Here is a 25867-nt window from a genome sequence, read left to right on the forward strand (position 1 = left end):
TACTGACTCATCTGCTCCTGTAAAAGTTCCCAGGTACTAAAGGTTCCCAAGGGTTTATAATCCAGAACACTACTAGGAGTGAAGCTGGAATTTGTAAATAACAACAAAACTAGAATTTAGATAGTACTTTAAGGTTTGCAAAATAATTTACAAATACCAATTTATTTGATTCTCACAACAACCCTGGGAAGTAGTGGCTATCTCCATTTTACAAATGAGGAGACTGAGACATAGTAACTGACTTGCCCAGGATCACAGAGTGAGTAGCATCTGAGGTCGTATTTGAACTCAGGTCTTCCTCCAGGTCCAGTGCTCCATTTGTTGTTCCATCTAGCTTCCTCCATAGTTCCACTTGATTGTGACAGAGAAGAATTGGTGAGAGACAGGGGCAGGCCCAGTGGCAATCTGTGTACTTGGAACCAAATCATCTAAACTTTCAGGATGAATCCACTGAATCAGATAAGTTACTCAGCTTTTGGAGAGGTAATTATTTATGAGACTCTAGTCTTCTTGGGAAAAGTAAAAAGCAACATAATTCAGAGCAAGGAAAATAGCTTCTGCTTTCCTTTTCCTCCTTATAGGATGCATAACTATCTCTTGTGTTTATGGAAACTAAAAATTAGTTGGTTTTGAAACCAACTAAGGATATAAAAGATATTTCTGCTTTCTTGAAGGTTAGTATATTGGAGTCATGAATTACTTATACTCAGAATATAACAATATAATAATCACATGGTTTATTTGCTTCTTTCTTTCTTTTAAAGGACCTGTGAGTTGGCAAATCTTTAGGTCAATTAATAATGTCCATAGAATGGCTAAAGAAATTAAGGAACATGAATGTAATAGACATTATTACTGTACTGTGAGAAAAAATGAATATAATGAATATTAAAAAATCATGGAAAGATTTTTATGTGAACTGACACAGAATAAAGTGAGCAGAGCCTATAAAACAATATACATAACTGTAACAATGCAGTCAATCGACAAATATTTATTTAAGTGCCTACTCTGTGCCAGGCACTGTGCTAAGCACTGGGAATACAGGTTGTTGTGTTCATCCTTCATTGGCAAAGAATACCATGCCATCAGAGAAATGATGACATGACTTGCACTTGACTTTGTTTTGAGTGAGGGAGGGCTGTGCAGGTCACCAGCCTCATTTCCCCTCCAGAGCCATCTGAATCCAGTGACCAGATATTCATCAGATTGACTAGGAATACAAAAAGAAACAAAAGACAGTCTTTACCTTCAAGAGTTTACATTCTAATGAGGAAACAACATGCAAATACATTCAAATATACAGCTAAACTATATACAAGATAAATAGGAAATAATTAAAAGAGGGGAAACCCTGAAATTAGGAAGGGTTGTGGAAAGTTTCTTATAGAAGGTGGGATTTTAGTCGGAACTTAAAGAAAGCCAGGCAACTCAGTAGTCAGAGAGGAGGAGAGAGAGTGTTCTGGGATTGGAGAATAGCTAGACAGAGAGAACAACCAGAAAACAATCAAAAATGAATATGGCAAAATTACAAAGAAGAAGAAATATGAGGAAATACCTCCACCACATCCTGTTTGCAGAGGTGGAACACCCATGAATATGGTGTATTGCACATATTTTCAGATGTGTTTATGTATCAATCAGTTTTGCTATTTTTTATCAGTCTTTCTTTTTTAAAAAAATGTTATATTTAATGACTTTCTGGAAGAAGAGAAGGGATATTGGGGAAAATTTTGATGATGTAAAAAAAATATTAAAAATTTATTATAAAAATAAAATCAAATGCTGATCTGTGCTTGGGAAACTGGGGGAAATGGGAGCAGAAATCTGATCACCAATGAAACAGGGTGGTATTTACTCAGTGGAGATGAGTAGTATAATCTACACATGTCAAGAAAGAAGCTTCCAGGTATTGTGACTTAAGAAGTCGATTTTAACAAGACAACCATAGGACCACAGATTTCAATCTGGAAGAAACCTTAGAATTAAATTAGTTTAACTGCTTCATTTTATATATGAGAAACTGAGGTTGAGAAATGTTTAAAACTTGCCCAGTCACACAACTAGCAAAAGTCTGAGGAAGATTTGAACAAAGATATTCCTGACTCAGATTCAGAACTTTTATCTGCTCTACCATGAAAAATATCCCAAGGGCAAGAAACAGCAAGTTGAAGTCTCTGGCCAATTAAAGCATAAGGACTAAGAGCTACCCATCCACCTCCCTGTTTAATTAGCAACTTTGAATGGAGGGACTATATAGCCAATCACCAAATATTATGATATTCTGATCTAACAACACTCTGAACTAAGTTCACTGGACACATGTAAAAAATGTAATTTCAAAGGAAAAATAATTAAATAACAAGTAGAGAGCATTTCTAGCAACATCCTAGAGTTTTATTAATTGTCCCATTAGAACAAGAGTGTAGGGAATTCCAAACAAAAAATATCCTCTAAACAATGCTCTTACTTTTTTTTTTTTTTTTTTACAATTCAGATATGTAGATGTAGGTCTGCAAAGGAAAAGTGGTAGAAAGAAGAAAATGAAATATTTTGCCTTGATCCCAAACATCCAAAAGCTTTGTTGTTTATGACTGGTCTCTGAATTATACTGGAACCTGATCTACCATTTTGACTCTCATCACTGATATTCATCAAGCCCCACATGGGCAAGCTAAGCAGATGGATCCTGGGAATCAACCTCAGATGGTACAGGTGGAGCAAGTTATGGCCATGTCTTCCTGGAAACCATTTCCCTTTCACTTTTCCATAAAGATCCAGGTGTTCCTCCTACATTGTTATATGTCAAAGAGCTGAATCATCCCAAATAATTTCCATTCCTTTCCTCACCATCTGTATCTGATACACTGGCATGATGTACTAGTTGCCAACAGACATATGTTGTCATCATCATGTCACCATCATCAGATAGACAAACAGAAGTATTTATTGTTTGAAGTTCATGGTGTCTTGCTGTACAAATGTGTTAGCATGTGTAATTTCCACTCTTTGAAAAGCTTATACTCTAAGAGATATAATATATATGGAGACAGATTTAAAGGACATACAGACCAACAAACAAGTCAAGTAACTAAATATTTGTTTAAATCTATATTGGCTAGCACTTGGTATTTAGATGGATTGGTGATTGAGTAGGTGTAGGTCCTCCCTCCACCACTACAGATAGAATTCTTTCTATACCTTCTTTTCTTGTGTGATTCTTAGTCCATATTTTAATATAAACTATCCATAAATGATCTGTTCAGTATGTTAAATATCTTTTTTTCATCCATTTGATATCTCAGGAGCGACCAATGCAGAAGGGTGTCTAGTACTGTGGAGCTAGAGTCATAAGAACCAATACCTTTGAAGCTCTCTATCTTGTGTGCTAACATTCTTCATCCTCAGATTCCTCATTTATACAGATTAAGAGTTGGAATAGATGGTTGCTGAGGTCTCTTCTAACTATATTTATGCTTCTCAGGCTATCTGAGAACTCAGGCTATGCATGTACTGTTGTTATTTTACTGGCTCACTCCCTTTTCCTACCATATACAAGATCTTAGACCCAGAGCTGGAAGGCACTTTAACAGTCATCTCACACCACCCTCTCATTTCACAGATAAGAAACTGAGCCCTCAAAGGATATGATTTATCCAAGGTCACACATTAGAAGCAGGATTTGAATCTAAAGCTTAAGTGTGAGTAGATCTTTTGATCACAGAAGAAGAAAGACTCCATAACCAGTGCTCTTTCCATTGTACTATACTGATTCCCTTCACCTTTACAATGTAGATTATTTAATACCAACTATGTCTCTTTCTGTCATCCTTTGGGTGACTTGTAATATTGATCTTCTGAGGTTGTGATGTTCCATCATTCCCATCAAATAGCATCTATGGTTAAGACTAAGGTGAATTCTGAAAAGTAGTTTGGAATTATGCAAGTAAAATGGCTAAAGCATCAATACCCAGAGATTGCCCTGCTACTAGGCATATATTCCAAAGGAGGCTAGTGACAAAAAGAAATACTCCATATACAATAAAATATTTATAACAGTATTTTTTGTTGTAGCAGAGACCTGGTGATAAAATTGATGCTTATGAATTAGTACATGTCTACACAAATTATGGTCCATGAATGCAATGGAATATTACTATGAGAAATGACAAACATAATGAATACAGAGAAGCATGGAAAGAAGCATGAACTGAGGCACAATAAAGTAAGAAGAAGCAGAAAGACGATATACACAATGACAACAACAAAGCAAAAGGAAAGAACAACAATCACCAAACAAGTGAAGTTAATTATTAGGGAATAGTAAAGAGCAAACTTGCCTCCAAAGAAAAGACATGAGAAAATATCTGCTTCTACTCTTTTGAAGAGATGGGAGAGGGGGAGATGCAGAGGATTATGGGAGTGGAACACAGCATATAATGGCAGACTCTTTCAAAGTATTCATTAGTTTGATTGGGCAGGGTTTCCCTCTTCTGACCCTTTTTTTCTTTTTCTTTTCCTTCTCTTAAAAATGTTAAAAGGGATAGCTCTCTCAGAGGAGATAAAGGTAGGGATACACAGGAAAATCTGGGCAACATAAAACAAAATATACCAATAAAAAATACCAAAACAAACTAAAAGACTAAGTTGGAAGTAAAAGATTAATTCATGCTATGAATGACTAATAAATGGGGCTCTGAAGAGTTCCAATTATGGTTAGGTTGGGAACAGAAAGAATTTTCTCTTTTCAATAGAGAACACTGACAAAAGAGCTGAGAGACCTTAAAAACTGTGTCACACACACAGGCAAACATTTAAACTGTAGAAAATAATTGATTCTTCACTAACCTGCTTGAAAGGAGGAGACACACAGCACAAAGCTGGGGCTTAGAAAGATGAAATAGTGGAAGAGAGGGAAAGTAAAATGGATAAAGACTGCTCTTGTCTGGTCTTTCTCCAGGACTCTACTCTAGCCCATTAATACCAGAGTAGCCCCCAACTATGCATAGTTGCTAGCCTAGAAATAAAGAGGTGCTTAGTCTTTTTCTTTCTTTCTTTCTACCCTTCTTGGAGAGTAAATGCTTAGAAGGAGGATAAGGCCAGGGTGAAGACTGAGTCTCCATCCACTTACCTGTCCTTTCAAAGACTCTCCCACCTGCAACCCCAGAAGTGACAAAGAGAATGAAAAGTTGTATTTCAACTTAGTATCTTTAGAAGTCAGATCTCTGGACAGCAGACAGCATGGTCAGCTTCAGAGAACTTGGGTTCAAATCCCAGTTCTGCCACTTGTCACCTGTCTGATCTTAGGAAAGTCATGTAATTTTCCCACAATAGGTGTTTAATAAATAGTTGTTGAGGGAACAGAGCCAAGATGGCAGAGTAGAAGGACAGACCTGCTCTAGCACTACTCCCATAGACCATAAAATACCTGTAAAAAGTGACTCTTAACAAATTCTAGCAGCAGAAGCCACAAAATGACAGAATGAAAGAGATTTCCAGCCCAAGGCAACATGAAAGGCTAACAGGAAAGGTCTACCAGACCATGTTCAAGACAGAACATAGCCCAGCCTTGGTCACATGGCACTGCATGGACAGTACTGGAGCAGGCTTCAGGGCACAGAATCATGGGCAGAAGCTGTGGTTCCCAGAGTTCTCAACCCACAAACACCAAAGACAACTTCAAAGGTCAGTGAGAAAACTCTTTCACCTGGGTGAGAAGGAAGCAGGGTCCAGCCTCAGCCATGACCCCAGGGTGGCAGCAACCACTGCAGCACAGCATCCATTTTTGGAGACCTTGGCCTAAAGATCCTGGGGGAATTGAGCAGCTGATGTGGGTCTCAGTTCTGAAGGGTGGCCCTGCAGTGAGGAGGAGCACTGACATAGTGGAGATGGTAGAGGCTCTGGACAGGGAATTCTACTCACAGATCCTGGGCAGAAAAGCTTGTGGTTCCTTCCAGACCAGAGCATAGGCCAGGAGAGAAGTAAAGTCTTCTCCTTGATTTTGCCACCTTGGAGGAACTGAGAACTTACAGGTCCCTAAAGTAAACCTTACACTTGACAAAGGACTCATAAGTCAAGTAACAGGCTGGGAAAATGCCAACAAAAGTGAGGAAAAGACTATAGATGGTTACTTTCTTGGTGAACAGGTATTTTCTTCCATCGTTTCAGGTGAGGAAGAATAAAGTATACCATCAGAGGAAGACATAAAAGTCAAGGCTTCTACATCCACAACCTCCAAAAAAATATGGAATGGTCTCAGGCTATGGAAACCTCAAAAAAGATTTTGAAAATCAAGTAAGAGAGATATAGGAAAAACTGGGGAGAAAAATGAGAGCAATGCAAGAAAATCATGAAAAGTGAGTCAACAGCTTGCTAAAGGAGACCCAAAAAATGCTGAGGAAAATAACATCCTTAAAAAGACTAACTCAAATGGCAAAAAAGATGCCCAAAAAAACAATGAGGAGAAGAATGCTTTAAAAAACAGAATTAGTCAAATGGAAAAGGAGGTTCAAAAGCTCACTGAAAAAAAATGCTTCTTTAAAAATTAAAATGGAGCAGTTGGAAACTAGTGGCTTTATGAGAAACCAAAATATTACAAAACAAAATCAAAAGAATTAAAAAATAGTAAACAATGTGAAATATCTCATTGGAAAAACAACTGACCTGGAAAATAGATCCAAGAGAGGCAATTTAAAAATTATGGGTCTACCTGAAAGTCATGATCAAAAAAAGAGCCTAGACATCATCTTTCATGAAATTATCAAGGAAAACTGCTCTAATATTCTAGGACCAGAGGGTAAAATAAATATTGAAAGAATCCATGAATCACCTCCTGAAAGAGATCCTAAAAGAAAAACTTCTAGGAATATTGTAGCCAAATTCCAGAATTCCCAGGCCAAGGAGAAAATATTGCAAGGAGCCAGAAAGAAACAATTCTAGTATTGTGGAAATACAATCAGGATAACACAAGATCTACAGCTTCTACATTAAGGGATTGAAGGACTTGGAATATAATATTCCAGAAGTCAAAGGAACTATTATTAAAACCAAAAATCACCTACCCAGCAAAACTGAGTATAATACTTCAGGGGAAAAAATGGTCATCCAATGAAATAGAGGACTTTCAAGCATTCTTGCTGAAAAGACCAGAGCCAAATAGAAAATCTGACTTTCAAACATAAGAATCAAGAGAAGCATAAAAAGGTAAAAAGGAAAGAGAAATCATAAGGGACTTACTAAAGTTGAACTGTTTACGTTCTTACATGGAAAGATAATATTAGTAGCTCTTGAAACTTTTCTCAGTATTTGGGTAGTTGGAGAGATTATATATATATATATATATATATATATATATATAAAAATAATATATATTATATATATGTATATATAATATATAAACATACATATACAATTGTGTATAATATATATTATGTACATAATATGTAATTACATATATATAATATAAAAATGTGCCTCAGAGGACACAGGGTGAGTTGAATAGGAAGGGATCATATCTAAAAAAATAAAATTAAGGGGTGAGAGAGGAATATATTGAAAGGAGAAAGGGAGAGATGCAATGGGACAAATATATCATAAAAGAGACAAGAAAAGCTTTTTCAACGGAGGGGAAAAGGGGGGAGGTGAGAGGAAAAATGTGAAACTTACGCTCATCACATTTGGCTTAAGGAGAGAATAACATGCACACTCAATTTGGTATGAAAATCTATCTTACACTACAGGAAAGTAGGGGAGAAGAGAATAAGCAGGGTAGGGGGGATAATAGAAGGGAGGGCAAATGGGAGGAGGGAGTAATTAGAAGGAAACACTTTGGGGGAGGGATAAGGTCAAAAGAGAGATTAGAATAAATGGGGGAGGCAGGATAGGATGGAGGGAAATATAGTTAGTCTTACACAACATGACGATTACGGAAGTCATTTGCAAAACTACACATATACAACTTATATTGAATTGTTTGCTTTCTCAGTGAGGATAGGTGGGGAGGGAGCGAGGGAGAGAAGTTGGAACCCAAAGTTTTAGGAAGGAATGTTGAGAATTGTTATTGCATGCAACTGGGAAATAAGAAATACAGGTAATGGGTTATAAAAAACTTGCCCTACAAGAAAAGAGAGAACATGGGGATAAGGGAAAAGTGGGGTGTGATAGAAAAGGGGGCAGATTGGGGGAAAGGGTAATCAGAATGCACAGTGTCTTGGCATGGGTGGAGGGGAGAGATGGAGAGAAAATTAGAAACTCAAAATCTTGTGGAAATGAATGTTGAAAACTAAAAGTAAATTAATTAATTTTTAAAAATAAGTAGTTTTTGAATAAAAAAGGTCTTGACTCTCTTTCATCTATAGGTTCAAAACAAAAACAAAGATTAAAAAAACAGTAATTTCTGTCCCTTCTAGAACAAATACTGTGCCTGTATCAAGATAGCAGAAAGGCATCAGAACATTATTAATATAACGAATGATCTCGGATTCATTTGCAGTTGACTGAGTTCAAAAATTAAGCACTTGCTCTGTACAGAAGTCCATTCTGCATGCTATGTGAAATACAAAAAAATTTAAGCACTCATCCTGCCTTCAAAGAGCAATATATTTAATTGAAGAAGCTCTGGAAATGGAATCACCAAATCAAAATACCTAAAATGTCATCTACTTTATTTTATAGATAATACATAGATATAATACATTAAGGTTTGTAAAGATTCTTACAAATATTTTCTCATCTAATCTGCACAACAACCTGGGAGTTAGATACTATTACTATCTGCATTTTATAGATGAGAAAAAAGTAGACAAATTGAGGTTAAGTGACTTACCAAGGGTCTCACAAATAGTAGGATTCTAATTCAATTTGTCCTGACTTCTCCCACACTGGGATAGAATCCCTCATTATCCACTGTGCCATCTAGCTGCCTGGTAGCAATTAAACCCTCTAGCAATAAAGTCTGGGACTGACGGTTTTGCCAAGAGAGCAAGTGTTGAGTGAGAAAAGGGCCCAGGTCGGAGCTCTGGGGTACACATTTAAAGGGCATGATATAGATGAGAAGGAATAGTCAGACAGGTAGCCTCACAAACCAGGCAAGGGGAGGCTCTGAAAAAACAGAGTAATCAGGAGGAAAGAGCAGGCAACAAGTCAAGCATCACAGCTCAAGAAGAATGAGAACTGAGAAAAGATCATTATATCTTGGCTACGGCCATTTTCCCTGACTGTTCCCCATACCTGGAATGTTCTCCCTTCTTATCTTCACCTCCTGGCTTCTCTGGCTTCCTTCAAGTCCCACCTAAAATACTACCCTCTGTAGGAAACATTTCTCAATCTTTTTTCAAAATAAGTTTTTATTGGCTATTTTCTTTTTCTTATATCACCATAGTTATCCCGAGTATCCCTTTTCCTCTCTTTTCCCAGGAGTCATCCCACATGAGAAATCATATTTTTTAGAAAAAAAAAATCAGCACAACTGATTGGCACATTAAAAAAAAATCCAAAATATGATAATGCCTGTGGATTTTCCAGCTTAATAAAGAGGTGAGTTGGGGGTTTCTTCTCATATCTCTTCATTTGAATCTTACCTGATAATTATAATTTTGTTATATTTACTTTTGATTTTTTTTTTAGTGTATCTTTCTTTCCATTTAAAGTTCTGTAATAACTATATATAGGACAGCTAGGTGGTGCAGTGGAAAGCGTGCTGAGTCCAGAGTCAGGAAGACATCTCCATGAGTTCAAATCTGGCATCATACACTTACTGGGCATGTCACTTCACCCTGTTTGCCTCAGTTTCCTCATCTGGAAAATGAGTTGAAGAAGGAAATGGCAAATCATTTCAGTATCTCTGCCAAGAAACCCCAAATGGGGTCCCAAAAAGTCAGACATGACTAAAAGATAACTGAAAAATAACAAAGTTGCTAGTGAAGTGTCTGAGTTCAGATTTGACCTCATGAACATGAGTCTTCCTGATTCTAAGGCTCTATCCACTGCACCACCTAGCTTCCCCTTTCCAGTTCTTAACTGTCACAAAATATGCTACCATAAATATTTTGGGAGTATATAAGGACTTTCTTCTTATCCTTAGAGTGTAACCCAGAAACAGGACTCTGTACAAAAGGTCTTCCCCAAATAACCCCAAAGAAGCAAACTTGTCCAAAATAAAACAAAACCACCAGATCTGATCCAATCTGTGTCAATGCCCACTTTGTTGGCTTGATTATATTCAGAATATGAGGTATCTAAATAAAGAGAAAATACAAAGACTTCTAGAGACTACGTCATTAACCAATATTTATAGACACCAGCTATGGTACAAATGACGAGGCCAAAACAGTTCTGTTTAGACTCCATATTTAAATTCATTTTTCAGTGAGGTACTATTATACCTAGTAATCTGATCAGACTCCAAAGCAAAACAAACCAAAAGGAAGAAGAAAACTCACTTAATTTTTATTATGATGAAGTGGTTACTAAATTCATTGGAATAACTGGATTATATTTAGCTAAGTTCAGAATATTATTTTTTGAACAAGATAATGTATTCTTTTTGAGTACTATCCGTCTTGTTTCTTGTTTTTTAATTAATTAATTTTTAGTTTTCAGAATTCACTTCCACAAGATTTTGAGTTCCACATTTTCTCCCCATCTCTCCCTTCTGCCTACCCCAAGACAGCTTGCATTCTGATTACCCCTTCCCCCATCTACCCTCCCTTCTATCACACCCCTCCCTTCTCTTATTCCCTTCTCCTCTATTTTCTAAAATATTTTTGAATGTTGAAAGAAAAGTAAGTCTCATTCATTGGTCAAGTTATAAAGAAGAGACATTGACTATTATGAACTACATTTTAATTTTTGCTGGATAACTGTCCACTGTTGATAAACTAGAAATGATATTGCAAGATAGACTTTAATTCTTGCCAGGACTAAAAGTAAGAGTTTGGGAGTAGATCTTACCTCTCTCCTCTCCTCAGAGACAGGGCATGCAGGACTATCTATCCGTTCAATTAAATATTATTAGTCTGGTACTGGGGTGGGGAACCAGCAGCTTCAAGGTCACACGTGGCCTTCTAGGTCCTTGGGTGTGGACTTTTGACTGAGTCTAAGTTTTACAGAACAAATCCTTTTATTAAAGGGATCTGTTCTGTGATGTTTGGATTCAAACAAAGGGCTGCACTTGAGGACCTAGAGCACCATATATGGCCTCGAGGAACTGGATCCCCACCCCTACTCTGGGGGATATGATTTTCAGGTTCAAGTTAAGCTTCTGATTGTGATTTATTAATGAGAAAGGAGAACCTCAAGCTTTACACCCATTTTGACTCCTTTCCCATAAACCTCTAGTTCCACAATAAATACACGTAGCAAGTAGCAAAGAAATCCATTTTTCCAAGTCAATAGGAAAACAGAAATTAGAGAAAGTATACACAGGATAATACATGTCAGCCTTTTCTTTCAACAACCTGAAGTGGGCTTGACAGCTTCCATTTTTTTTCTCAAAACTGGAAGCCAGGAAAGTCCAAGGCAGCAACCAAACCCAGAAAGTCTAATACAAAGAGAGCAGCTCTCTCCTCTCACTCTCACCCAGTCTGCCCCACCCTCTCACACAGGTGCAGATGATCATTGATGTCTCCCCATGAGAACAGAGTCCCATACCCAGGGGTTTTAGGTCTCTGGTTACAGTAATGCCTTCCCTATGTTGATTATTTCCTGCTTATCTTGTGTATAGCTTGTCTGAACAGAGTTATTTGCATGCAGTCTCCCTCCCCCTTTAGACTGTGAGTTCCTGGAAGGTAGGGATGGTCTTTTGTCTTTCTTTGTAGACACAGCACTTGGCACAGTGTCTAGAACATACAGGCTTACAGACTATCTGGCTAATGACTAAGAACACTGTTAACTTTGGAGATTTTGCTTGAGCAGTGAGGTCAGAAACCAGGTTACAAAGGGCTGAAGACTAAATGAGAGTAGAGGATGTGGAAGTAATAAACACAGGCAACTGTTTCTAGGAGTTTGAAAAAAAAGGTGTGAGAGAGGAAACATGTTGGACAGTAGCTTAAGGAGAGTTCTAATGAAGGTCTTTAGGGTGGGGAACACTCGGTCATGCTTTAAACCATAGGTAAATGGAGCATTCCCAACACCAATGAAATTATAGATCTGTACCAAAAAATTATTCTTATTGTAATGACATTAACAGTAACAAATCTAGTTGAGAAGAAAGGATACATACACACGGAACGTTATTCATAAACTGCCTTGCATTATTATTTAGGTATCAAAATGTGTGGTTTTGCCAATAAGTACTATAAAAATGGCTGATGTTTATATGACACAGGTGTGTGTCATGGGTAGAGCTGTCAGGAAGGTTTCATGAAGAAGACATTTAGAACTAGACTTAAAATAGGTGGATTGAAATTAGAGAGGAAAAGGGAAGACAAAGGGTGGGGTACGTATAGTGTGTAAAGCATGGGTAGGAAGGAGGAATTCCATCCCTATGTGGCATCTACCAATACTTGTCTGGCTAGTTCTGAGATAATCTTTGGGAGAAAAGGAGAAGGTAAAGTTGGTAAGGAGGGCAGGGCAAGACTATTAAAGGCCTGGAATGCTAAGTTGAAGAATGTCAGATAAATGATTGTTGGATGAAGGAAGGAAGGCTGACCTTGAATGAAGAACCACTTAGATTTTTGATGCAGGAAGAGCCAGTGATGTGTTTAAATTAGTTAAATAGCCAATGACCCACTTAGTCTTGTCATACAGCTGTGGCCTCTGATCAGAGGTCCCACATCCATCTTTCAGTTGTCCTAACCCCTGGGCCATCTTGTTTGAGCAGCAAATAAATCTCCTATAGTTAAACTTGGAAGTAAAGAAGGAAGGAAGGAAGGAAGGAAGGAAGGAAGGAAGGAAGGAAGGAAGGAAGGAAGGAAGGGAGGGAGGGAGGGAAAAAGCATAATATTGGAGAGGGGAGAGGAGGGAAAGAGTGAAGATGGAGAGGAGAAGGGAAGAGAGGAGAGGAGAGGAGAGGAGAGGAGAGGAGAGGAGGGGAGGGGAGAGGAGGGGAGGGGAGAGGAAAAGAAACACTGAAACAGGTTTACTATAACTAGCAAGAGTTGTCAACATCTCATTAACTGAAAAACTAAGCTAAGAAATGTGAGGAAATATGAAAAATCCCAAAAATGTGCATCATCTCAAAAACTGCAAGACTATGAGAAGCAAGAAAAGTATTGCCTTCGGGGCCTAAAATTAACTCTCTTTTTTCCTGGGGGCATTAGTATGCACCTTATCAGACTATAGCACCAGTAAATTTGTACCTGATCTGCTCTAAAAAGGCAATCTCTCTCTCTCTCTCTCTCTCTCTCTCTCTCTCTCTCTCTCTCTCTCTCTCTCTCTCTCTCTCTCTCTCTCTCCATATATGTATACATGTGTATATGCATGTATGTATGTCAAATGATTACATATACATATATGTGTGTATTTGACCAGGATGATCGATAGATACATAGATGATAATAGACAGACAGACAGACAGACAGACAGACAGACAGACAGACAGATAGATAGATAGATAGATAGATAGATAGATAGATAGATAGATAGATAGATAGATAGATAGATCTGACCAGGAAAAAGGAAAGGGGCAGGGGTACACTGTTTGTGATTTGGAGACTTTTGGATGTTGATTTGACTTAACCTGCATGTTTTCTCTGAGTATTTTAAATTAATCCATAGAAAAGCAAAGCAATTTATGCTTCCTTTCCTCCTGACACAACATAATCAAGAATCGAGAAGAGGGAAAGAGGGAAAGTAAAGAGGAAGAAAGTTTTTAAATTTAAAGAAAAAAAGATCCCCCTGAAACTGAAAGTGTTGAATTCAGCATCTAGTTCATTTCTGCATTTCTGCATCTCATTTCTCTGATACAGTTTAACAAATGAGCTTGACTTTGGAATCTAAGGACCTGAGTTCAGATCTGTCACTACCTGTGTGACATCAGACAATTCACACTTTCTCTGGCACTCAGTTGCCTCATCTGTAAAATGAGAAGGTTAATTAGATGACCTCTGTGGTCCCTTCCAGCTCTAAATTCATGATCCTATGATACCTATGATTTTTAAACAGTAATTACAAACCATTTTGTGAACTTCCATTTCTCAGACACTATTTTTGTGTATCCCTCTCCTCTCAAAGCTTCCCCTCATTGCATCCATATAATAGAAGTCCAATTGTTTTACTAGAGTCTTTCCTTTCCAAGCATCATCCAGTGCTTCCCTGTTGAGAACAAGACTAGATATGGTTATAAAAACAATCCACTTCTTTTCACTTAAGGAAAAGCTTCGTGTCATGCCCCACTGCTTTTATTGAGCCTTAATCAATACTCACTCTCACTGTCTAGACGGTCTATTACCTAGGACAGAAGATGTAGCAGGGTTGCTTGGAGGAACATTTACTTGAGCGAGAATCATTACAAGATACAACATAACACAATCCAAAGGTGAAAACAGAATGGGACTTAAATGGAGAAAATCATACAACCAGGCTGACTGGGTACACTACAACATTTGCTATCTAATCTCAAATGAGCCTACACCACTGGATGGTAATTTTTTTTTTAATTTTTCCCTAATTGACTATCACACTTTAAGTAGTGAGTGTTCCAAACATGCCCTTATCTCATCATGTTTCCTGCTCTGTCTCCTACTTTCTAATTCTCAGTGGAGGACCTTGACTCATAACCAGGTATGGGGAACCTTTGACCTCGAGGCTACACATGATCCTCTAGGTTCTCAAGAGCAGACCTTTGACTGAATTCACACTTCATGGAACAAATGAAGTTTGGACTTAGTCAAAGGGCAGCACTTGAGGACCTAGAGGGCCACATGTGGCCTCAAGGCTACAGGTTCCTCACCCCTGCCTCATACTTTACTGGGGAAAAAAGTCATTCATCATGAATTCCCTCTTCATCACCATTTTACATCTCAAAACTCCCTCTTTTCTCCTTCTTTGAGTCACTCTCTGACAAAGAGGTAGTCCTTTTCACTGAGGCCAAACTCTCTAAGTATACTTTTAATATAATTGTGCCCCCTATATCTTCTGACACATTGACCCCCTCAAACATATTTAATTTCATTATAATCTTTAGTCTCTCCTATTCTCCTGACTCCTTCCATATGAACCACAAAGATACTCAAGTCTTCCCTGTCATTAAAAAAAACACCTGAGTCAATCATCTCCTCAAACTTTTGTCCTGTATCTTTCCTGTCCTTAAACAAACTAGCAAAAAATAAAATAGAATAAAACACTATCATTACCTACACTTCCTCTCTTCTCACTCAATTCTTAATCTATTATCTAGCTTTTGATCTTATCATTTAACTGAAATGGCCTTTTCCAAGGTCTTTTAATTGTTAAATCATGGGATCACAGATCTATAGAGATAGGAGGGACTTTAGAAGCCATCCATCACAAATCCACTATGGGGAAGTATTCCCACGAGTACTAGGGAGATTAAGCAAACTGTCCAAGGTCGTACAGGGAGCATGCAAAAATCTCTTGACCTCTCTTCAGCATTGGTCACTGTTGAACTCATTATACTCCATTTGATGACACATCTGCTTCTCCTCTTTCCTCTTTGGCCATCCTTCCATCCCCTTTGCACAATTATCATCTATGATTCAACCCCTAACCATGGTAATTCCCAAAGCTCACTCCTAGGCCCATTTAATTTCTCTCTATATACCCAGTCTTCTGTTGATATCCTCAACTTCCATGGTTTCAATTATAATCTCTGTGAGAGAACAAGGACTGTTTTTTGTCTTTGTACCCCCAGGACTTAGGACCTAGTCTAATGAAAGAAATGAATAAAGTGATGGAATATCTTGATCTTCATGTTCCCAACAGGGAACAATTAACACCTATTCTCTACTTTTTAAGCTCCAATAAAGACAACTCCTCCACCAAGTTTTCCCTGATCACTCTAATATACTCATTGATCTTTCTTTTCTCTGAACTCCCTCCAAAGTTCATTATTAATAACATATAATTTAATATTTCATTTTGTTAGTTTTATCTTCTCCACTTTTCCCATATTACCTAACACCTAGCAGAGTGGTCAAGAAGTAGTCATTTGATGTTCTCAAAAAATAGCAATTGACATCGATATACCATTATAAAGCTTATAAAGCACCATATATGTATATATGTGTGTGTACATATATGGTCATTTGATCCCATAGAAACCATCACCTAAGGAATATATTTGATTTTAAAGTTCTTACATGAGACACTTAAGAAGTATATATCCTTTACATTTAATTTCTTATTTATGGAATAAAACAAGCATTTCCATAACAAAGTATAATAAAAAAGGTAGTTGTACATGAAACTGTAAATCTACTATGTACAATTTGCTATTCCTTTCAAATATACAACAAAACTATCACGTAAATTTTTTTCTTCTCTCCCTGACCCTCCTCTGCAGACAGCTACCATTAGATATGAATAGATATATATGTAAAATTTTTCTATACAAATTTCTATTTATCAATTCTTATTGCACTAATTAGATCATGTGTTCTGAAAAGAGCATTCATATTCTAAAGTCCCAAAGATCTGAGAAGATCATCAAAAGTTAAGGTGTAGAGAGGAAAAATAAAAGGTCAAATTCAGAGGTTTGGGGATACATCCATGTTAGAATATGAGACATGGAAGAAAATGATCATTGAAAGGAGTTTGAGAAGGAAGGAGGAAAAGAGCCACAATAGAGTAATCTCATGAAAACCCAATTAAAAGAAATATCCAGTAGGATACAATCAATAGGACCAAATGCTGCAGAATGGTCGAGTGGTCATTTGATTAAAAATAAATAAAGGATTAACAAATAGAGATCATTATAAAGTTTGCAAAGCACTATATATGTGTATACACACATACACTTATGAATGTATGCATGTATATATAGTCACTTGATTCCCATAGAAACCATATGAAGCAGGCATTCTTAGTCCAAGGGTTAAATATGACCTTCCATCTATTTTTGTACTCCTGAGAGCTAAGAACAGATTTCACATTTTTAAATAAAGTATATTAAATTGAAGTATTTTAAATAAAGTGTATTTTAAAATGTAGAAACTATTCTCACTCCATGAGCCATAATTTGCCAGCCCCTATTCTAGAACTCTGATCCAAATTGAAAAAGATAAAATATAATAAAGACAACTATAAAGCTTTACATGTGGATTAAAACATCGATTTCATAAATAAAAGATAGGAGAAATATGGCTAGCAGAACTTCCTCTTAAAAAGATCTTGGTTCTGCTTTATTGTTTTATTTTGTTTTGTTTTGCTTAGACTACAAGCTGAATGAGTCACCAGTGTGATACAGCAGCCAAGAAAACTTATTAGATATAAGCCTATATTAGGAAATCAATAGTGTCTAAGAATTGGGAATTATTAATCATACTGCACTGAGACTTGATTAGACTAAACTGTTTTCAGTTCTAGGTGACAGATTTTAAGGATATTGATAAGCTAGAAGGTATCTAGAAGATAGTAACCATGTTAGCCAACCATTTGGGGGACAGCCTGGAGAAGGGAAGACATAGGTGGGGCATGATAGTGGTCTTCATGTTGTCATGTAGAGTACCTGACTCCAGAGGACAAAACTAGAAACAATGAGCAGAAATGCAAAGAGGTGAACTGAAGACAGATGTCAGGGAAAAAGTTCCCAATAATTAGGGTTATCCAAGACTGCAGTTGCTTCATTGGGAGATAGCAGATTTTCTCTCATTGGAGCTCTCCCTGGCTTATCAGGTGCATAATTTTGTGGGTTGGTCTAAACAGCCTCTAAAGTTCATAGAAACTGAGAATCTGATGTGGAAAACAAGACCATAAGGCAGGATATGTACAATACAAAAATGAATCACTATTCTCTCTAATGAACACCTCTACTGGCAAGTTCAGAATTAGCTCAAACTGTCCTTCTGGAGGGAAATTGGTTTTGGTGAACAGATTTTCCATTGGATAGATCCTAAGCTTTAACAGAAATTGATGTTCCATGACAGAGAAAAGGACATTGCAGTAATGCCTGCTTTTAAGAGCAGTGGACATGGTCTGTTGAAATTCCTCTCACCTACCAACTTCAATCATGCCTCCTCCTTTTATGTTACTCCAAGTTACAAAAAAACACCAGAACTGTATCTTGGAAAAAGAGATGATGGAGTCAAGATGTTGAATGAAACACACACTTTTCGGACATGGCTAATGTGGGAATTTATTTCATACGAATACACATATTCATTTCAAGGGTTTTCTTTTTCTTTTCTGCCATTGGGGCGAAAGAAATGGGGGGAAAATAAAATAAATGTTTATTAATTGTTGAGAGGGAATGGGTCAAGAAACTTTATTTTTTTTCATGTCTTTAAGGCAGGAAAATCTTTTAAGTTGCTTAGACATTTTAGACAAATAGTTCAACCTCTCTCAGTCTTATTTTCCTCATTTGTAGAAGGAAGGAGAATAGCTGATAGTCTCTAAATTCCCTTCCTATTATGACACAAAATTATTCTAACTTCCTGCCCTGTCTCCCTATGATGAGGGCAGGATTCCTACACTTGCTTCCAAACAATAAGAGGGTACCGCAGGACTGGAGGAGGGTAAAATATGGTCCTAATTTTCAACAAAAAGGAAGGGAATGGTGTGTACAAATTACAGAATCAGTGAGCCTGGCATTCATTCCTGGCAAAATTTTAGAATGTATTATTGTTGTTATTTGTTGTTTTTTTGTACATGGGCAAGGACGTCATGGGGGTGATATATCTTATCTCATGAGTGAGTTGGATTTAAATCATGCAGAGCTACATAAAGTCATCAGCCTCACTCTCTCTTCCAGATTCATCAAAGTCCAATGGCAACACAAAAGTCAAGACAAGGCAATGATCCAGGATACAGTGGATGACCTTGGTGTCTTTGATGTCTGACCAAGGGTCTAAGCACTCCACAATGTCTGCTTCAGCTACCTTCATGGTCATTGAAGCAAATTGTTCTCATCTGCTCATTTCTCTAGGAGAAGTCTTCACATGTATGGAATAGACACCCCTCCAACTCACCAGTGGGACCAAGGGACCATCAGTTGCCCTCAACCTGGTCTGGCCCAATTGCTTGAGACAGTGTACCCAGGAGTAGCTACTGCACATGCTACAACTTAGAGTCACAAGGGGAGAGTTGAATACCAGGTAGACACCAAAAGTGAATAAGCAGCCCTGGAAAAGAGTTCAGCAAACCCTCATACCAAAGGTGCTAGTCCTCCTGAATACCCTCTACACTCCAAAAATGTATGAACCAAAGAGATGGTTAATTGAAAATCTAGAAAAGGAAACAACAACCACCAAAAAAAAAAAAATCATGACTTCAAGAACAAGTCCTCTTAGAATGACTTGACTGATGGAGCTATGCAAAAGAAAGGCTGGGGAATATTGTCAAGGGCCGTTTACACAGAGCTACCCAAAAGTCTAATGGGCCTCCTTCGGAAGTAGGGATTTGAAAAGCGCTAGCCAATATCCAATGTTTCCAGACACCAGCATCTGCTATTGATTGGGAAAAAGTAAGCTATTCACAGAGACATAGAAGCTGTGGTAGAGAGAAAATGAGAGAGAGAGAGAGAGAGAGAGAGAGAGAGAGAGAGAGAGAGATGAGAGAGAGAGAGAGAGAGAGGAGGGAGAGGGAGGGAGGGAGGGAGGGAGGGAGGGAGGGGAGGGAGGGAGGGAGGGAGAGGGAGGGAGGGAGGGAGAGAGAGGGAGGGAGAGAGAGAGAGGGGAGGGAGGGAGGGAGAGTGGAGGAGGGAGGGGGGAGGGAGGGGAGGGGAGAGGGAGGGAGGGAGGGGAGGGGAGGGAGAGGGAGGGAGGGGAGAGAGAGAGGGAGAGAGATGAGGGAGGGAGGGGAGGGAGAGAGAGAAAGGGAACGGGAGGGAGGGGAGGGGAGGGACGGGAGGGAGAGAGAGAGAGATCAGAGAGTTCATTCACATGTAGTGATTTAGTGAAAAGAGCAGTTCAGTTTATGAACCAAAGGACCTAGATTCAAAATAGAGCTCTGGCACTTTCTAGTTGTGTGCCCTTAGATTAATCACCTATCCTCTCTAGCCTTCAGTTCCACCATAAAGCTTGTTAGAAATAATATTTGTGGTTTCCTACCTCATGGGACTGTTATAAGTTAAGTACTTTATAAACCTTAAGGCTTTATAGATATATGTGTGCTATCTATTTCACTAGGTCTTTGGTCTTTCAGAGAATGTTTGTGCTTCACATTATTAATGCAAGGAATCTGTTTTGGTGATTAAATACAAGGATTAATATTTTGCATATGTCTCTGCCCAAGCTGCATCCCTCCTGTAAGAGGTTTTGAAATTATGCCAAGGAAAATGCTATAACAAAGTGGAAGGAACAAACGCTTTCAACTCTATAAAAGAGGTGAAGTCTATAAGGAAAATGTCACTGGAATGCAAGCCAGGGAGTCAAAAAGAGAATAAAGTCACAGCATAAAGCTTTATGGGTGATGATATGCAAATTGTCAGGCAATAAAACATCATTACTTAATTGTTGTCCAACTTTGAGTTGTTGCTTCTATGGTTTCTCAAACTGTAACTTGCTTTATTTAATAGGTTGGTTTTTTTTATTATGATACCATACTTTTTTTATAAATCAAAATAGTAGTTGAAATGGACAAGACAGCAGCTGTTTAAAGAACCCTATAATGAACTGTTTTGTAAACTCACTCTCTCACACACCCATATTCAACCAATTGCCCAGTCCTGTGTAAGTTTTCCTTCATAACATCTCTCGTGTAAGCCTCCTACTCTCCTCTAACACTGCCACCACGTACAGATTCTCATCAACTAATGCCTGGCTTATTGCAATGTTTTTTGTTGCTTAGTCAATTAGTTTTGCCCAACTCTTCATGACCCTATTTGGGGTTTTCTTGGCAAAGATACTAGAATTGCTTGCCATTTCCTTCTCCAGTTCATTTGACAGATGAGGAAACTTTAGCTGATGGGGTTAAGGTGACTTGCCCAGGGTCACACGGCTCGTATCTGAGGCTGAATTTGAATTCAGGTCACTCCTGACTTCCAGGGCTGGCACACTATCTACTGTGCTATCTAGTTGCATTATTATTGTAATAGTATGTTGGTTAGTTGACCTACCTCAAGTCTCTTCTCACTCTGGGCCATGCTCTAATAAACTGCCAAACTGATTGTCCTAAAGTGATTTGACCATGTCACTCTTCACTCAGGTAACTCCTGTGGTTTCCCTATAATGACCAAGATCAAATATAAATGAGTCCATTTGGCTTTGAAAGCCCTTCTGTACTTGCCCCTTTACTTCCAGGGTTTTACTCCCTTTCATATATTCTATGATCCAGTAACACTGACTTCCCTTGGTGTTCCCCTCAAGGAACACCCCATTTCCTGACTCCAGGTATTTTCACTGGCTGTCCTGGACCTCTCTTCCTTCTCATTTTTTGTCTTCTAAATAAAGGATAGAATAGAGAGAAAGAGCTAGAGGCAAGGAGACCAATATGAGGATATGGTATAACAGTCCAGAAGGGAATCTGAACTAACATGGCAGCCACATGAATGGAATAAATGGATGTGAAAAGCTGTTGTGGATAAAGAATTGACAAGACTTAGCAACTGATTAGATTGGGAAGAGGGGGGAAGCAATGTTGAGGAAAGTAGGCTAAAAAAAGAGTTGAAGATTACTCCAAAGCAGCAACCCTGATTGACTGGAAGAATGGAAGAATGAATTCCTTCAACAGGAATAGGTTACATTTAGATGACTTCCACCACCTGGCTGCCCTTCCTAGCCTTATTTTACTCTACTTCCCTTTAAGAACACTATATTCCAACATACCACCTTGCTACCATCTCCCTAATATAGCTAGCCACTTAAATTCATTCCCTAGCCTAGAATGTATTATCTCCCCTACTTGTCAGAAGCTTTATTTCCTTCAAGACACATTTTAGATGTTTTCTCTCTCCATACAGTTTTTCTTAATCCCCACATATATTTAATGCCTTTTGCCTTCTCTGCTTCCTTATATTAGATTTCTTTTTATATATGTTTGTTCTTCTACCACAGGAGAATGTAGACCTTGGGGGTCTAGGTTACTTTATCTTTTGTCTCCATGTGCACTAGGATGATAGCATGTTTAATACAAGAAACTGTGTACCTTGTACATATAGGTACTACATAGATAAGGTGGGTTTAGGTAGGAATATGAAGCATTCCATTTTATGCATGTTGAGTTTGAGCTGCCCTATGGGACATCCAAGTAGAGATATCTAAAAAGTCAGTTAGTGGTTCAACACTGGAATCTAGAAGAGAGATGAAAGCTGGATATGTGGATAGAGAAGTTATCTCCAATAAAAATGAAAATTTAACGCATGGGAATTGTGTAAAATCACCAAAGGATATAAAGAAAAAAAAGAAGAGACCAAGGGCAAGACTTGGAGGAATACTTGCGGATTCAGAAAAGAAGAGTGAGAAAGACTGACCAATGGAGGTAGAAAAGAAACTAGAGAGGTGAGTATCATGGAATAAAAATAGTAGCATTTTAAATGGTACTTTAAAGTTAGCAAAAATTTTTTACGTTAATGTCATCTCATTTAATCCTCCCAACAACCCTGTGAGGCAACCCATTTTTCACAGGTGAAGAAACTGAAGCAGACAGAGGTTAAGAAACTTTTCCCAGTCAGGTTAAGTATGTGAGGCAGGATTTCTACCCCTTTCTCTCTTCTCCCTCTCATAGATAAATGGTTAGAAAAAAAAAAACAGCTATTCATTTTCTTCCACGTTTTTTGCCCTCGGCTCCCTCAATTCCTGTTGTCCCGTCTTCCCAACTCTACTACTTTACTAAAACTGTTCTCTTTAAGTTATTAATGATCTGTTTAACTATTTAATCTTCTGGTCCTTTTCTCAGTGATGGCAAATTTTTGACTTTCCTGACAATTTTGAGATTTTCAATAACACTGTCCTCCTGGATATTTTCTCTTCAGAGGTAACCAGGTGAATAAGTGGATAGAGTGCTGGATTTGGAATCTGAAAGGTCTCCACATTTTCTTATACCTTTTTGGAGGCAATTGGGGTTAAGTGACTTGCCCAGGGTTGCACAGCTAGTAAGTATCTGAGGTCAAAAAATGAACTCAGGTCCTCCTGAAATCCAGGTGGTTGGTGCTCTATCCACTGTGCCACCTAGCCACCCTTGAAAGGCCTTACTTCAAATCCTGCCTACATTAGAGGGGAACACCATTTTGTGTAGATCTCATGAGAAGTAACATTCTCTTAGAAAGAAGTTGTGGACAATATGTCCACATAACTACTAAATCTGACAGATACAGAGGAAGAAAAGTCTTGTCCTTTCAGAGATTATGGTAGAATCATTAAAGAACACAGCTAATTAGGGTCCTGTCTAGTTTCTCTTGAACTCATGTTGACTTGTTGCAAAATTAGGACAATAAAAAATAAATATGATGCCCCATTCCACCTGCTACAACTAGAAAAACTACTACAGGATAATGAGAGGAATGAGAGCTCTCTCTCTCTCTCTCTCTCTCTCTCTCTCTTCTCTCTCTCTCTCTCTCTCTCTCTCTCTCTCTCTCTCTCTCTCTCTCTCTCTCTCTCTCTCTCTCCCCACCCCCAACAATGTGGCATTGTCAATTATACTTCAAGTTGCCTGCCTTCCATTTATTTTTCCAAACTTCTTCTATTTGAGACTTAAAAAAGCCTCTAATTTTTTTCTTAAAGATCAGACACATCTGTAGATGTAATTTTCAAATTATGAAAACACAAATTCAATCTGTTGGCATTACTATTTCTATTTTTACATACATGCTAGGTAATGAAATGTATATGGATTTGTAACAACCTCAACCAGATTTGTGAAGCTAAATTAGATTCTTCCTCCATCCTTTAACTAACTAACTAAATAAATTCTGGCACAGTTATAGTTGCTAGTAACTAAATAGTCAACAAAAGTCAGGGAGAAAAAAGTTGTTTCACAAACTTGATGACTTCCTCATCCACCCTTCATCTTTTGGGCAGGATTCCCGCACACGTTTATCACACATGAAACTTAACTCCAGGCCTGTTTAGCTAATTATGAAAAACCAACATGGAAACAATTATCTGTGAGTGTAAAATTTATTCACCAGGTGTTATACACCCCACTTCCCTCCTGTTTCTCAGGGCTGGTGAGACTAAGCCTTAAGGGGGACAGGAGACCCAGGGGCTCATGGGGAGGGAACAGTAGGGAATCATCGAATTATTCCAGAAGTTACCAGATGGATCCTCCATGGTACTCCCCCAACTATATAGGAATTGAGTAAAAGAGAAATCAGTCCATGGTGAGGCCTGGGGTGTATTTTGTGGCTAATTTTCCATTGCAAGTACATTTGTAAAGAATGGGAGTTATTTGACCTCTAGTGATACATCTATGTGGGTAGGATGTGAGGAGTGGCATATAAGAAACTCCATAGAACAGACTATCAGAACAAAATTATTTCATCCACTGGTCAGGAAATTCCCATAATTAGAGTCACAGAGACAAAAAAGTAGCAAACATTATCTCAAGAGGGTCTCTATTAAGAATGAACTTATATTACATGAATGTCTGAGGGCTAAATTGAACCCAGGTCTTCCTGACCAAAGGCTCTACCAAATGCCACCAATCAGCTGCCTTGCCTTTCTACCTTTCTTTCTTTCTTTCTTTCTACTTTTCCTCTTTTCTTTTCTTTCCTTCTTTCTTTCTTTCCCTTTTTCCTTCTCTTTTCTCAAAGATCAAACCATAAACCCATTTCACTCTGGAGCTCATAGATTGAACAACAATAGATCCCTTCCCAAGCAACCTCTTAATGGCTTATATTTTGGGGGGCCCCTGTTTCAGACTGAATGTCAATAATAAATGTTTCTCTTTTGACCAGCAACGTTGAGGGTTCTTCCCTTCCTAGTCTGATTTTTTTTAATTATAGGAGCCATCCCTTGACTCACTTCTTTAAGAGCCCTCTTCACTGAATGGGTGTAACTTCACTCAAAGTGAGAACCTGAAAAGACCTTAAGGTCCAGGGTCTCCCACTGCATCCAAGGCCATCTCTCGTCATGCAGATTGATATCTGACCACTGGACTCCAAGTCTAATCTCTCTCCACTACACTGGGTCTACACAGCCCACTAGGCAAAGGAAGAAGGTGGGGCCAGGACTATAGTAGGTATCAGAGAGAAGTCAGCCTGAGAGTCAAATTTGATAATAGAAAAAAAAAGACATAAAGGGCAGAGACCTGAGAAAGAAGATCTTGCCCTGGAAATTTTAAAACCAATCTTCTTTGTAGGTCATTACAGTCTACCTGTTGTTATGATCTGACTCAATGATTCATCTGTGGGGCTTGTGTTCAGGACTTACTCCAACTCCAAGAGCTGCTATTTCATGAGGATTCACAGCATCTGACTCTCAGACTCTCATGTATCTCCTTCTCCCTGGCTATCCACATTCATTCTCAGGAATGGGTTCTCCATGTCCCTCCTATGTCCTCATCTAGGATGTTTCCCTGAATCGTAAATCTCTCTCTCTCTCTCTTTCTCTCTCTCTCTCTCTCTCTCTCTCTCTCTCTCTCTCTCTCTCTCTCTCTCTCTCTCTCTCTCTCTCTCTCATATCCAGTTCTTCTTAACCTGGAGTCTATTAATTTATTAATAATTAATTATATGTTAATAATTAATATCTAACTATTTCACTAACATTGTCACCTTTGTAAGTCTATGTATTTCAATTTATGAATTTAAAGACATTATTCTGAAAAGGAATCCACAGGTTTCACCAGATGCCAAAAGGAGTTCAGGTCAACAGAA

Source organism: Notamacropus eugenii, chromosome 1, assembly GCF_028372415.1.
Source record: "Notamacropus eugenii isolate mMacEug1 chromosome 1, mMacEug1.pri_v2, whole genome shotgun sequence".
Lineage (NCBI taxonomy): Eukaryota > Metazoa > Chordata > Mammalia > Diprotodontia > Macropodidae > Notamacropus > Notamacropus eugenii.